Source organism: Lygodium microphyllum, unplaced genomic scaffold (genome assembly GCF_053477565.2).
Source record: "Lygodium microphyllum isolate KBCC unplaced genomic scaffold, Lygodium_microphyllum_v1.1.10 scaffold_31, whole genome shotgun sequence".
Lineage (NCBI taxonomy): Eukaryota > Viridiplantae > Streptophyta > Polypodiopsida > Schizaeales > Lygodiaceae > Lygodium > Lygodium microphyllum.
The window spans coordinates 20638995-20653366 of record NW_028229514.1 but is presented as its reverse complement, the minus strand read 5'-3'; the positions used below and the strand labels follow the sequence as shown (position 1 = coordinate 20653366).

The 14372-nt window shown below is 36.1% G+C and overlaps 1 non-coding gene across 1 annotated transcript; it reads right to left on the bottom strand.

The window, feature by feature from the left end:
• Window positions 1–753: 753 nt before the first annotated feature.
• Window positions 754–906, bottom strand: LOC148009398 (5.8S ribosomal RNA). Its single transcript, XR_015689858.1, has one exon. It is a non-coding gene; the product is annotated as a 5.8S ribosomal RNA (ribosomal RNA).
• Window positions 907–14372: the final 13466 nt, after the last annotated feature.

Below are 14372 nucleotides of genomic sequence, written 5' to 3'. Positions count from 1 at the left end.
CTACTTTACCATCAAACACAAATTCAAACTCAAAGCCGTCTCACCAGCCAAATCTCAACATACCCAAATTTCCAACCCTTACCAATAATGTTTCCAAAGCAAAGCTTATAGTTTGCTACAAGTGTCAACAACCTGGACACAGTAGTGAACTGTCAATTCAAGAAGCCATTTTTTCAAATCAATTACTTGGAAAGTGACTGAAGATAAAGACCATGAAGATATGCCATATTTTACTGAAGATGATGATGATATCAGCGATGCTTCAAATACTTTACTAGGTATGCCAAATCCTTATTCATTATTAACGATGAAATGTTTTGTCCATGGTCAAGAAAAGATTGTTTTGTATGATGATGGAAGCACACATGATTTTATTTCTACAAAGTTGGTAAAATAATTGAATTTACATACTATTTCAACTCATTATCACATAAAAGCTGCATTCTTAAGCACTAGATACAATGATACTCAAGAAGTTCATGATTTAGAAATTAAAATTGGTAATTATTTTGAGCGCATAAATTTCTTGGTTGTGCCTTTGCAAGCTAGTGATATTAATTTAGGAATGCCTTGGCGTCACAAATATAATCATGGTATAGATTATTTCACATATTCCATGAAAATTTATTCTAATGGAAAACAAATCACATTACATGGAATGCACATCTTTGATACCGCGACATCACGTCGGACGCGTGGACGACCAGTTCCACCCCCTCCCCCGAAGAAGGGGAGAGGGTGTGGGGGAGTTAGGGACGCTCAAGCAGGCATGCCCTTGGACGAGCCGCGGGCGCAAGTTGCGTTCAAAGACTCGATGATTTGCGGAATTCTGCAATTCACACTACGTATCGCATTTCGCTGCGTTCTTCATCGTTGCAAGAGCCAAGATATCCGTTGCTGAGAGTCGTTGCGTTTTGTTTTTCGATCCTCCCGAGGGGAGGAATCTCAGACAAGACAAGGTTTATCAAGTTCCTCCTGCCACCCCCGCGTGCGGGGAGGGGCAAAGGGTTTACCAAGGCGGCGGCGTGCCCGAACGAGCACGACGGAGGGGGATCGCCCCGAGCAAGGGAGGGAGGTCGAAGGCGTCCCTCCTTCCTCCACCCACACGGTCGCGGGACGACCCCGAAGCATAGCCTACAGGCTAAACGTGCATCGAGAAAATGTAGCAAATCATACTTAATATGGGTGAATGAAATTGAAGCTAAGGAAAATCACATGTATCCTAGGCATACACAATTTCATTCACAATTTAAAGATTGTTTTGCTACTGATTTACACCCTGGTTTACCACCTACACATCCTGAAGATCATAAAATAGAATTAATCCTTAGTTCTCAACTACCATGTAAAGCACCTTATAGACACAATCAGATTGAGGAAAAAGAAATCCAAGCACAAGTTGAAGAACTGTTAAACCAAGGACTCATTAGGTCCAGTAGTTCTTCTTTTGGTGCCTTTGTCCTATTAGTCAAGAAGAAAAATAATACCTATAGGATGTGCATTGACTATAATGCCCTAAACAAGATCACTATTAAGAATAGATATCCGATCCCTAGGGTAGATGACCTCATGGATAAACTACAAGGAGCCACTATTTTTAGCAAGATAGATCTCAAATCTGGATATCATCAAGTATGATTGGATACACTAAAGATCGCATCTAGAACTCAGTTTGGTCATTATGAATTCCTTGTTACAACTTTTGGTTTGACTAATGCACCAGCTACATTTAGTTGTATAATGAATCGAATATTTTTGAAATATCAGATTTGTGCAATTGTTTTCTTTGATGAGATATTGGTTTTTAGCAAGAATGAGAATGAGCATTATGCACATTTATCTTTGGTTTTCAAATTGTTGAAAAAGAATCAATTGTATGCTAACCCTGATAAGAGTGAATTTTTCCAAACCCAAATTGAATACTTAGGTCATATTGTTTCTTCTAATGATATTCGTGTTGACCCTAAAAAGATAGAAGAAATTTTGACTTGGCCAATCCCTAAAAATATATATAAGTTATGTTCTTTCTTAAGTCTTGCTAGCTTTTATAGAAAATTTGTGTGAAATTTTTCATTGCTTGCATTGCCTTTAACGAAATTGTTAAAGAAAGGTATTGTATATCATTGGTCTGACAACCAACAAAAGTCTTTTGATTTATTGAAACATGCTTTAACACATGCACATGTTTTGCAATTACCTGACTTTAATCGATCATTCTTTCTAGTAGTCTCACTGATGCTAGTAGATCATGAATATGAGCTATCCTTATATAAGATTCATATCACATAGCCTATTCTAGTTGCAAACTTAAACCCTCTGAATTGAAGTATTTCACATATGATAAACAATTGTTAGCTATAGTTTAAGCCTTATGTCAATGGAAACACTATCTAATGGGATCTGAATTTATGATCAAAACTAACCAACAAAGTATCAAACATATTCTTAGTCAGCCACAAATATCTGACCATCATATTAAATGTGCTACTTTCATTCAAAGTTTTCATCCACATATCCAATATAAACCCAGAAAAGAAAATGTCATTGCCGATGCATTGAGTAGAAGACCAAGTATCCATAATATTTATGTTCTATCTTTTGAATCCCTTATTCCTATGAAGGATACCTATGACTATGACCCCAGCTTTCAAGCTAATTGAAACAAATTAGTTACTAATAGCTGGATTCCAATTGATTCTTTGTCTTATTTTGATGGATTTATGTTTTATGAGAAAAGATTGTGTGTCACTATTCCATTTAGATCATTTGTGATGCACAAAATTCATTGTCCCCCATATCAAGGCCATATAGGTATTTCTTCCATTTTAAGAATGTTGATTGAAGATTTTTACTGGCCACAAATGGAATCTAATGTTTTTAACTTTTTTTCTGAGTGTTTAATTTGTCAAAGAGTCAAGTGACACCATGGTAAGTAATATGGTTTGTTAATGCCTTTACTAATTCCTAAACGTCCATGGGAACATATTTCAATGGATTTTATAATTGGTTTGCCTAACACATAAGCTAATCATGATATGATTTGGACTATAGTAGATCGATTTAGCAAACAAGCATATTTCCTACCATGCAAGAAATCATTAACTGCATCTCAAGTTGCACAATTGTTTTTGAAGACTGTTTTCACTAACCATAGTTTGCCAAAAGTTATTATTTCTGATCGTGATTCTAGATTTTGTAACAATTTTTGGACTACCTTGTTTGCTAATTTGGGTACTAAGATTGATTGATTTCTCATTTGCATTTCATCTAGAAACCAATGGGCAAACATAAGCTACTCACAGTACAATTCTAGATCTTTTGGGTCCATACACAACTTCAAAACCACAAACATGGGATACATATTTGCATCTACTTCAATTTGCATACAATAATACACCACACACAGCTACACAAAAAGTAGATTTTGAAATCATTTATGGACATAGATTGGCTACACCTGTTATATCATTGTCGAACAAAGTTAAAGCTGATGATGATATTGCCAATATGCATGCTACTATTTCTGCTAAAGTTAAAGATATGATTGTGAAAGTCCAACATTTTTACACTAAACAAGCTAATAAGAAAAGAAAATCCATGAGTTTCAATGTTGATGATTATGTTTGGTTATACATTGAAAAGAGAAGACTGCAAAGTGTTAAGAAACATCCTGTTGTTAAATTAGCACCAAGATTTTATGGACCTTTTAAAATAGTTTACAAGATCAATGACAATGCATTCAAATTAGAACTACCCCAACATTGGAAAATCCATAATACTTTTCATATCAGTCTACTATGATCTTTTAGAAGCTAATTACCTGTCCACCCTGTCTATGAAAACCCTCCTTTGTTAGAAGAAGAAACTAAAATCCTTGAACCTAAAACTATTCTAGACATTGACTTTATGACCGCTAGAATTGGTCTTAGATATTCTAGATATTTGGTTAAGGTTAAAATCATCCTGTTGAAGAGACCTAATGGATATACGCCCGCGACCTAAGTGCTTACCCCTCACTGCTTGCTCCACATTAAGCTAATAGCAATTGAGGACAATTGCGATCCCACCCTGGGGGTATGATGCCAGGAGGCATATTCCACAGTGGATTTCGTGAGTTTTTGTGGTGGATTCCATAAAACTATATGTATTTTCCGGGGCTCGTACACAAGGTGGATTCCTTGGTGCATAGATCGGATATCGTAAGCGTGCGTAGTGAGCGTTAGAAGGTCCCCAAGAACAAAAAAACTCTACTTTTTGCACACAAATCAATGTAGAAGACTTGCACGACATGAACAAGAGACCAATTGGGTGCAATCTTCCCCCATGCCTTGTGTGAGCGCTCCATAAAGCATGTATTTCATATATTATTCATCTTCAAGCTCAAATAATAGCCCAAATTACAAAATAGCACGCTTTAGCTTTTGAGTTTGCTTTTGTGCCAAATAAAAATAAAGCTAATGGGTGCCCAAGAAGTTAGGCATGCCCAAATACAATGTCCAAATATAAATCATGCGTCCATGCACATACAAAAATAATAAATAAATATGAAACACCTTGATAAATAGGTGCGATAAAATATAGGCACCATGCCTAAGGTATGCGCCCATCAAAATATAGATGATAACTTGAATACACACTATCCTCCAATGCTTTCCACCGCCACTGCTGCTATCTCTACACATCAAGTGAAGCATTCACAATCGTTAGTAAAATAATACAATTAAATCGACAAAAGTGAATACCTAGCAATCTTCAGCTAAATAAATCAATTGGTTAGAAATCAATCCTAACCTTAATTTATCACGAGTGCACACTCTAAACTCATAAACGTTTATTAATTAAATATGTATTTTGCAAAATCACCTGCTATGGAATCACCCGGTACACATAAAATTAATAAAACGCCCGAAAAGGATAGGCGTCCCCATCGACTTCTCATCCACTTTGTGTATGAGCCCCGATAATAAAAGTTGACAGAATCTACCGTAAAACCTCACAGAATCCACCGTGGCACAAAATCCACCATGTAATATGCCTCCTGGCATCATACCCCCAGGGTGGGATAGCAATTGTCCTCAATTGCTATTAGCTCAATGTGGAGCTAACAGAGTGGGGAAAGCATTTAAGTCTCTAGCGTGCATCCATTGGGCCTCTTAACCAAATATCTAGAATATCTACGGCCAGTTCTAGTGGTCATAAAATCAGTATCTATAATAGCTTCAGGCTCAAGGATTTCAGTCTCTTCATCTAACAAATGTGGGTTTTCATAAACAAGGTATACAGGTAATTGGCCTCTAAAGGGTTGTAATAAATTGATATGGAAGGTGTTGTGGATTTTCCAATGTTGTGGTAGTTCTAGTTTAAAGGCATTGTCATTGATTTTGTATATGATCTTGAATGGTCCATAAAATCTAGGTGCTAATTTCACTATTGGGTGTTTATCTACACTTTGTAATCTACGTTTTTCAATTCGTAACCAAACATAATCATCAACTTTAAAATTCATAGCCTGTCTTTTCTTATTTGCTTGTTTTGTATATGATTGCTCAGATTTGGCAATCATATCTTTAACTTCATAAAAAATAGTGGCATGCATGTTAGCAATATCATCAGTAGTTTGAATTTTGTTTGATAATGATGCAACAGGTGTAGACAATCTATATCCATAAATTACTTCAAATTGTGCTTTCTTTGTAGCTGTATGTGGTGTATTATTATATGCAAACTGAAGTAAATGTAGGTGTGTATCCCATGTGTGTGGTTTTGAAATGGTGTAAGCACAAAAAGATCTAAAATAGTACGGTTAGTAGCTTTTGTTTGTCCATTTGTTCTAGGATGAAATGCAGATAAAAAATCAATCTTTGTTCCTAAGTTAGCAAACAAAGTAATCCAAAAATTATTACAGAATCTAGAATCACGATCAGAAATAATAACTTTTGGTAAACCATGATTAGTGAAAATAGTTTTCAAAAACATTTGAGCAGCTTGAGATGCAGTTAAAGTTTTCTTGCATGGAATAAAATATGCTTGTTTGCTAAACATGTATACAACAGTCCAAATCATATCATGGTTAGCTTTAGTGTTAGGTATACTAGTGATAAAATCCATTGAAATCTATTCCCATGGTCGTGATGGAATATATAATGGCATTAGTAAACCATATTGTTTACCATGGTGTCTTTTAACTCATTGACAAACTAAACATTCAGATAAAAAGTTAGATACATTAGTGTCCATATGTGGCCAATAAAAATCTTCAGTCAATGTACACAAAGTAGATATAAATCCTCTATGACCTTGATATGGAGGACAATGAATTTCATTCAAAACAAATGATCTAAATGGAACTGTCACATATAATCTCTTTTCATAAAACATGAATTCATTATTGTAAGACAATGAATCAATAGGAATCCGGTTATTTGCAACTAATTTATTCCAATCAGTTTGAAAAGTAATGTCCTGATGATAAGTATCTTTCATAGGGATAAGGGAATCAAATGATATCACAGAAATATTATGAATTGTCGGTCTTCTACTCAAAGCATCGGCTACAACATTCTCTTTTCCTGGTTGATATTGTATAAGGGGATGAAAACTTTGAATGAAAGCGGCCCATTTAATGTGTCGGTCAGATATTTGGGGTTGACTAAGGAGATGTCTAATGCTTTGTTGGTCAGTTTTGATCATAAATTCAGATTCCATTAAATAATGTTTCCATTGTCGTAAGGCTTGTACTACAGCTAGCAATTCCTTATCATATGCAGAATATTTAAGTTCAGATGGTTTGAGTTTACAGCAGCTAGACTAGGCTATGGGATGATTATCTTGCATAAGGATGGCTCCTATTCCAGATCCACTAGCATCAGTAACTACTAAGAATAATGGTCTATTGAAATCAGGTAGTTATAATACAGGAGCGTTAGTTAAAGCATGTTTCAATAAATCAAAGGATTTTTGTTGATTATTAGAGCAAGACCTAGAAGAGAACGTAACTCATGCACAATTTTGGGTATGGGCCAATTTAAAATTGATTCTATCTTTTTAGGGTCGACTTTTATACCTTCTGATAAAACAATATGTCCTAGATATTCAATTTTTGTTTGGAAGAATTCACTCTTTTTCGGATTAGCATATAATTGATTGTCTTTTAATAACTTGAAAACTAAAGACAGATGTTCATAATGCTCATTCTCATTTTTACTGAATACTAATATATCATCAAATAATACTATAGCACAATGATGATATTTCATAAACGTGTGATTCATCATACAAGTAAATGTAGATGGTGCATTAGTTAGACCGAAAGGCATCACTAGAAATTCATAATGTCCAAATTGTGTTCTAAATGCAGTTTTGAATATATCAAATGTATCCAATCTCACTCAATGATAACCAGATTTAAGATCTATCTTACTGAATATGGAAGAACCTTGTAGTTTACCCATAAGATTATCTACCCTTGGAATTGGATATCTATTCTTAACAATAATTTTATTCAGGACACGATAATCAATGCACATGCGATAAGTATTATTATTCTTTTTCACTAATAAAACAGGTGCACCAAATGGAGAACTACTAGATCTAATTAATCCTCTACTAAGAAATTTTTCTATTTGATTTTGAATTTCTTTCTGTTCAATTTGGTTATATCTATATGGTGCTTTGCATGGTGGTTGTGTTCCAGGAATTAAATCTATTTTGTGATCTTCAAGACGTGAAGGTGGTAGTCCAAGTGGTAAATCATCAGCAAAACAATCTTGAAATTGGGCAAGAAATTGTATATGCCTAGGATGCATATGTTTTTCTATAGCTTGAAGTTCATTCACCCAAATTAAATAAGATTTACTACTTTTACATAATGCACGTTTAGCTTGAGTATGAGTAAGCAATGGAAAACTATTAGAAGCATGCATACCATGCAATATGATTTGTTTTCCTTGAAAATAAATTTTAATTGAATGCGTAGAATAGTCTATGTCAGGATTGTATTGATGACGCCAAGGCATTCCTAAGATAATGTCACTAGACTGCAAAGGTACAACTAGGAAATTTCTTCGTTCAGTATATTCACCAATTTTAATTTCTAAATTATGCACCTCTTGTGTTTCATTATATCTCATTCCTAGGAATGTAGCCTTAATGCGATAATTTGTAGAAACAGTTTGTAAATTCAATTCTTTGACTAACTTTGCAGAAATAAAGTCATGTGTGCTACCATCATCATGTAAAATAGTCTTTTCTTTACCATGCACAAAACATTTCATTGTTAACAAAGAATGGGGAGTTGGCATAGCTGGCAAAGTATCCGAAGTAGTACTAATGTCGTCATCATCTTTCGTAAAGTTAGGCATTTCTTCGCGTTCTTCTTCTTGCATTGCTCCAAGATAATTGATATGGACATGTGGCTTTTTGGTTTGACAATTGGCTGCTAGATGTCCAGGTTGATGGCATTTGTAATAAACTATGGGTTTGGCTTTAGATACATTGTTGGTAATGGTAGGAAGTTTAGGAATATTGGGATTTGGCTGTGAGGATGGCTTAGGGTTTGGATTGGTATTTGATGACAAAGCAGGTGGTCGTGTCCAAGACTTACGGAATGAAGATGGAAGAAAATGACTTTGATTGAATCTTCTAAAATTTGAATTGAATTGCTTGGAACCATAGTTACCATTTGCTTGAAATTGCTGTGGACGCTTGTCTCTTCCTCGAATCTTGTCTTCAGTGTCATGAGCCAAAGAAATTGCATCTTCAAGGGTTGTTGGCTTGAACATATTGACTTCACCATAGTAATGTCCAAGTAAACCAGACATAAACTTGCGTTTGTGAGTCACTTCAGGTACATCTTCGAGCATGCGTAATTGCTGTAGGGCATTCCAAAAACGTTCATTGTATTGAGAAATAGGTTCACGTTCTCTTTGCTGAAGAAGATTCCATTGCTTAATGGCTTTTTCATGGAATTGAGGAGGAAGGAAATTCTGCAAAAACTTCTTTTTGAAACTCTCCCAAGTACTGGGACAATCAATGCTCTTGTGAACCACTGTCCACCATAGAGATGCTCAATCGACTAAATGATTAGTGACACATTTAATTTTGTCTTTTTCAGCATATGTCTCTTCATGAAAGTAATCATCAAACTGATTGATAAATGCAAGTACAATCTTTCCATCTCGAGATCCATTGAAAGTACGAAATTTGAGGTTTCTTTTACTTATCTTTGTTTCTTTGCGGATAGATTGAGCTTCGAGCGTCGCATCGATGGTACGTCAGATAAGATCTTCGGGTTGTGGTCCATCTTTGTCGATGGTAGCTCGTTGTAGATTGGTCAATTGAACTTGCAAAGCTTGTCATGCTCTTCATTTTTCATCAAGCTGCATCATAATCAAATCCAATTTTTGTTCCATCGTTGGTTCAAGAAGATCACCTTCAGCCATTAAATTGTCCATGTTTTGTTCCGTCATCTTGTAAAAATCCAAAAGACCTCACACTCTCGAAATTTGATTAGCGGGATTAGCGTAGCTCAAAGTCAGGTATACAAGGCTTATAGATTTTTGTTTGGCTTTTACGGTCTTTATCTTTTGCTATTGCGGTGTTCGTAGTCTTCATAGAAACTGCGTATGACCTTCTGCGTTTGCTGAAACTGGTTCAGCAAGTCTACGTGTGTGAACAGAGTCTTCCAGGGAGCAATTCCATAATTCTGTGCTTATGCGTAGGAATAGTCTTTATGGGAGTAATTGAGATAAGTCTGTTTTGACGTCTGTGGACTTGCAGAAGTAAGAAGACTTGATGAACTTGGTAGACTAGGATTTTAAAGCTTAGGAGCTTTAGTAACTTGGAAATCTAAGAAGCTTTAAGCTTCTGAACCTGTCGTGAATTTTTAGGACATATTCATGTCCTCAACGGATTCGACGCTGCCCAGCATGCCTTCTTGTCGCCGATTATCAGTTTTAGTAAACGAAGCTTTTGTTTAAAGCTTATTGCTAAACTTGCTAAGCTTTAACTTAAGCTTTTGAACTTGTTGAAGATATGGAGCTTACTGTTGTGACTGTGAAAAAAAAAATGTTTTGAAGAAGGAGGTGTAGAAGTGGTCCTCCGCCTCCTCAGGCCGGTCCTTCGCGATCAGAGGCTGTAGATAGAGGTTCATGACTGCCAGGAATCCACCCGTATCGACCGTTCGCGATGAAACTGATTGTAGAGCTCGTTCGTTCTAGGAGCTGCGCCTTCGCGCAAGATGGTAAGCAATTGGAAGCTCTCGATCTCAGCTTCACTCTGATACCACTGATGCACAGATCGGATGCCGTAAGTGCGCGTAGTGAGCGTCAGAAGGTCCCCAAGAACAAAAGAACTTTACTTTTTGCACACAAATCAATGTAGAAGACTTGCACAACATGAACAAGAGACCAATTGGGTGCAATCTCCCCCCATGCCTTGTGCGAGCGCTCCACAAAGCATGTATTTCATATATTATTCATCTTCAAGCTCAAATAATAGCCCAAATTACAAAATAGCACGCTTTAGCTTTTGAGTTTTCTTTTGTGCCAAATAAAAATAAAGCTAATGGGTGCCCAAGAAGTCAGGCGTACCCAAATACAATGTCCAAATACAAATATTTAAATCGTGCACCCATGCGCATACAAAAATAATAAATAAATATCAAACGCCTTGATAAATAGGCACGACAAAATATAGGCGCCATGCCTAAGGTATGCGCCCATCAAAATATAGATGATAACTCGAATACACTCTATTCTCCAATGCTTTCCACTGCCACTGCTACTATCTCTACACATCAATTGAAGCATTCACAATCATTAGTAACATAATACAATTAAACCGACAAAAGTGAATACCTAGCAGTCTTCAGCTAAATAAATCAAGGTTAGAAATCAATCCTAACCTTAATTTATCATGAGTGCGCACTCTAAATTCATAAACGTTTATTAATTAAATATATATTTTGCGGAATCACCCGCTATGGAATCACCCATGTACACATAAAATTAACAAAACGCCCGAAAAGGATAGGCGTCCCCATCGACTTCTCGCACAAAGAATCCACTTCGTGTATGAGCCCCGATAATAAAAGTTTAAGGAATCCACCGTAAAACCTCACGGAATCCACTGTGGCACGAAATCCACCGTGTAATATGCCTCCTGGCATCATTCCTTGTGTGAGAAGTTGACGGGGACACCTGTCCTTTTCGGGCGTCATGTTAATTTAATGTGCATGTGGGTGATTTTGCAAAATACATATTTAAATTAATGGACGTTTATGAGTTTAGAGTGCACTCTTTTTTTATTAAGGTTAGGATAAATTTCCAACCTATTTATTTATTTTGTAGCTGAAGACTACTAGGTATTCACTTTTGTGGGTTTTATCTTTTTATTTTCTAACAATTGTGAATGCTTCAGTTGATGTGTAGAGCAAGCAGCGATGGTGTTAGGAAGCATCGAGCGATGACGTATATTCAGATTATCTAGAAGAATTATTATTTTTTTAAATGGGTGCAATTCTTATCACTAAAGACGTGGTGTCGATATTTACTTAGGCGCGCTTATTTATTAAAGCACTATACAAACATTTATTATTTTTTATGTGTATAGATGCTCAATTTAAATATTTCGTTATTGGACATTGTATTTCGGGACTTTTTGGATACCCAAACACTTTATTCTTTATTTGGGAAAAAGCAAACATAAAAGCCAAAGCATGCTATTTGTAAATTGGGCTATTTTTTAGTTTGGAGATTAATAAATTTATAAATACATGCCCTGTGGAGCGCTCACATAAGGCATGGGGGGAGATTGTATCCAATTTGTCTTTTTGTCTCATGTTGTGCAAACCTCTCTTCTTGCTTTATGAGCTTTTGTAGAGTTCTTTGTTCTTGGGGACCTTCCTGCATTCACTATGTGCGCATACAACATTCGATTTGCGCACGAACATTAAGTAGATTATCCATGAGAAACATGCCATTAATGAAGCCATATTGCATCTCATTAATGTAATTTTGTATTATTTTCATCAATGTGTATCCTAGCACTTTTGTTAGGAGTTTATTTCTAGTGCCCAAGACCCAGATTGGCCTCTCGTATTGTAGCTTAGTATAGTGATTCTTATACTTCGTTGATCAAAAACCATTGTCCTCCTCAATACTCACTTTATCCACTATTTCAAAGGCATATTCATAATTGAATTATCTAAATTTCCACTTTTTTAATCAATCCCTTAGAAATAAGCTCTACATATAGATGTTATATGGGTTTCATTAGATTCCCATCCTCCATTATCTTTTTGCAAAAACCACTAGGCTTTCCTTAAGCATTTAGTATTTTCAACTTTTTATGAAGCCTATGAAAATGCAATGTGGATCAATTACCATTCTTCTATTGCTGAGTAGACTTTTGATTACAACTCCAACTCCCACTAGATGAGCTTTCTATCGTTAGCTTTGAGTGTTGATAGGATAACAAGTGCACCTTCCACACTCCGATCTAAGTTCTCAGTCGAATAGGGCTTTACATGTAGACTAGGGCCGCTTTCTCTGATCTCTAGGGTCTATGCTATGTTTTTTAACTTGATCAAGGTCAAATGGGGGTCTGGGTCTGTTGTCTCATGGCTAATAGGGACTAAAAGCTGACGTGACTGTCAGCAGTACCGCGCGGGAATCGTGCGAGGGTTTGCGAAAGTCACTCACCGCAAGGACGCTTTGAGATGGGAGAAAGATGATGAAGAATACTTCATAGATCAGAAGAAGAAATTTAGATGCAATAAGAATTCTCAAAGTAAATTTATGTTTCCTTCAAGGCACAAGTTGTCAAAAAGACTCACTCCTCCAATCGTAAGCTTGGACAAGAAAGTTTCACATATTTGATCAAGTTTGCTGCTTCAAGAATACCCTTCTTCTCTTGCTTTGCTTTAATAGCTTCTTCTTCCATGCAATATAACTACAAATGAGCTTTGTGCTTCTTAGTTGTCTCAACACAACAAAGTTCAAGATGCAGTTGATGTAGTAATAACATCCATAAGGTAATGAAAACCCATATTCTTTATCAATTCTTTAGGTAGTTGCTTCTCAAACTTTGATAGCAAAGCAAAGATCTTCTTTGGGTCACTTATTTGAACAATTCCCATTGTAGGGAACTACCAGCAAAGACTCCAACTCCTCCAAATATATGCTTCCAACATCCATATGCCTCATGAGGAAGAAAAGGGAAATGACACTTATGATGACTTAATAATGCTAACAATCACCCCTAAGAGAGCAAGTGCACTTTCAAAGATTTCTATCACCAAGTTTTCGACAAAAAGTAAGGAGTTTGAGTATGTGCATAGTTTATTCCAATAACGTCATCATAAATTCCACAAACCAAGTTGGTAAAACCAACAATTAATATAGTGTAAGAACATTGTCGTGATGCTGCACGTCTAACACTGTGAACCTGAGGGTGGAATTTTCTGCCGAGATATTGGACTTTTAAGTCAGCATTATTACGAGTTTATTTTCCATTGTGTGTATCTTTTGTGTTTGGATGACGCACAAGCACATGTAGTTAGGCTAGGCACAATTTCTTCAATGCATTCATAATTTTTGCATGGAAGCATCGCTCGATTAATTGCATAGCATGGACTCAAATTTGCAAACTGCATGAGTGATTGGGCAAAAAGTTCTTTTCTAAAGCATGTATTTGATAGGGCACAATTCATGGAAAACTGGTCTATATGAAGGATCCTATTTTGAAGACTCAAGGACTTGAGGGAAAGATTGAAATGTTGATCCTTCGCTTGGACTTTTCTTATGTAACTTATAATTTGGATGTTGCTATCACTGATACTATGTCAATATTTTGGAGTCTACAAAAGTCAATGACATCTAAGTGGGCATTGCAACATCTGACATTTGTATTCTTTGATGAGAGACATGGAACTTGCTGTGATGTGATCTCAAGTGTGAAGTAGACAAACTCTTAAAGAAAAAGTTTCACTAGCAATATGAGCTTGACCACATAGCTGTGGTTGAAAGGCTTTGGAATGTGGAAACCTTTAAAGGTTTCAATAGTAGAATTCAAGACAAAGACAATAATTGAAGTTATAGGGAAGAATTCCAAAATGTAGGGTGAGTAAAGGGTTTTTATGGCATATCTATTAATACAATGTGCTCTTGATGGCTAAAAAAGAGAGAAGCTACTAAGAATATGTTAAGGGTTACTTCATTCGGCCTTTTCAATGAATGTGGAGCCATCTATTTGCAGTAAATCGATTGACATAATTGATGACGATTAAGCTGCAGAAGGGATCACAAAAGGCGGATTTTCGTGCGAAGCGAGAAGTGAAGGCTGCTACAACAGATCAGGAGATCGTCATGCCG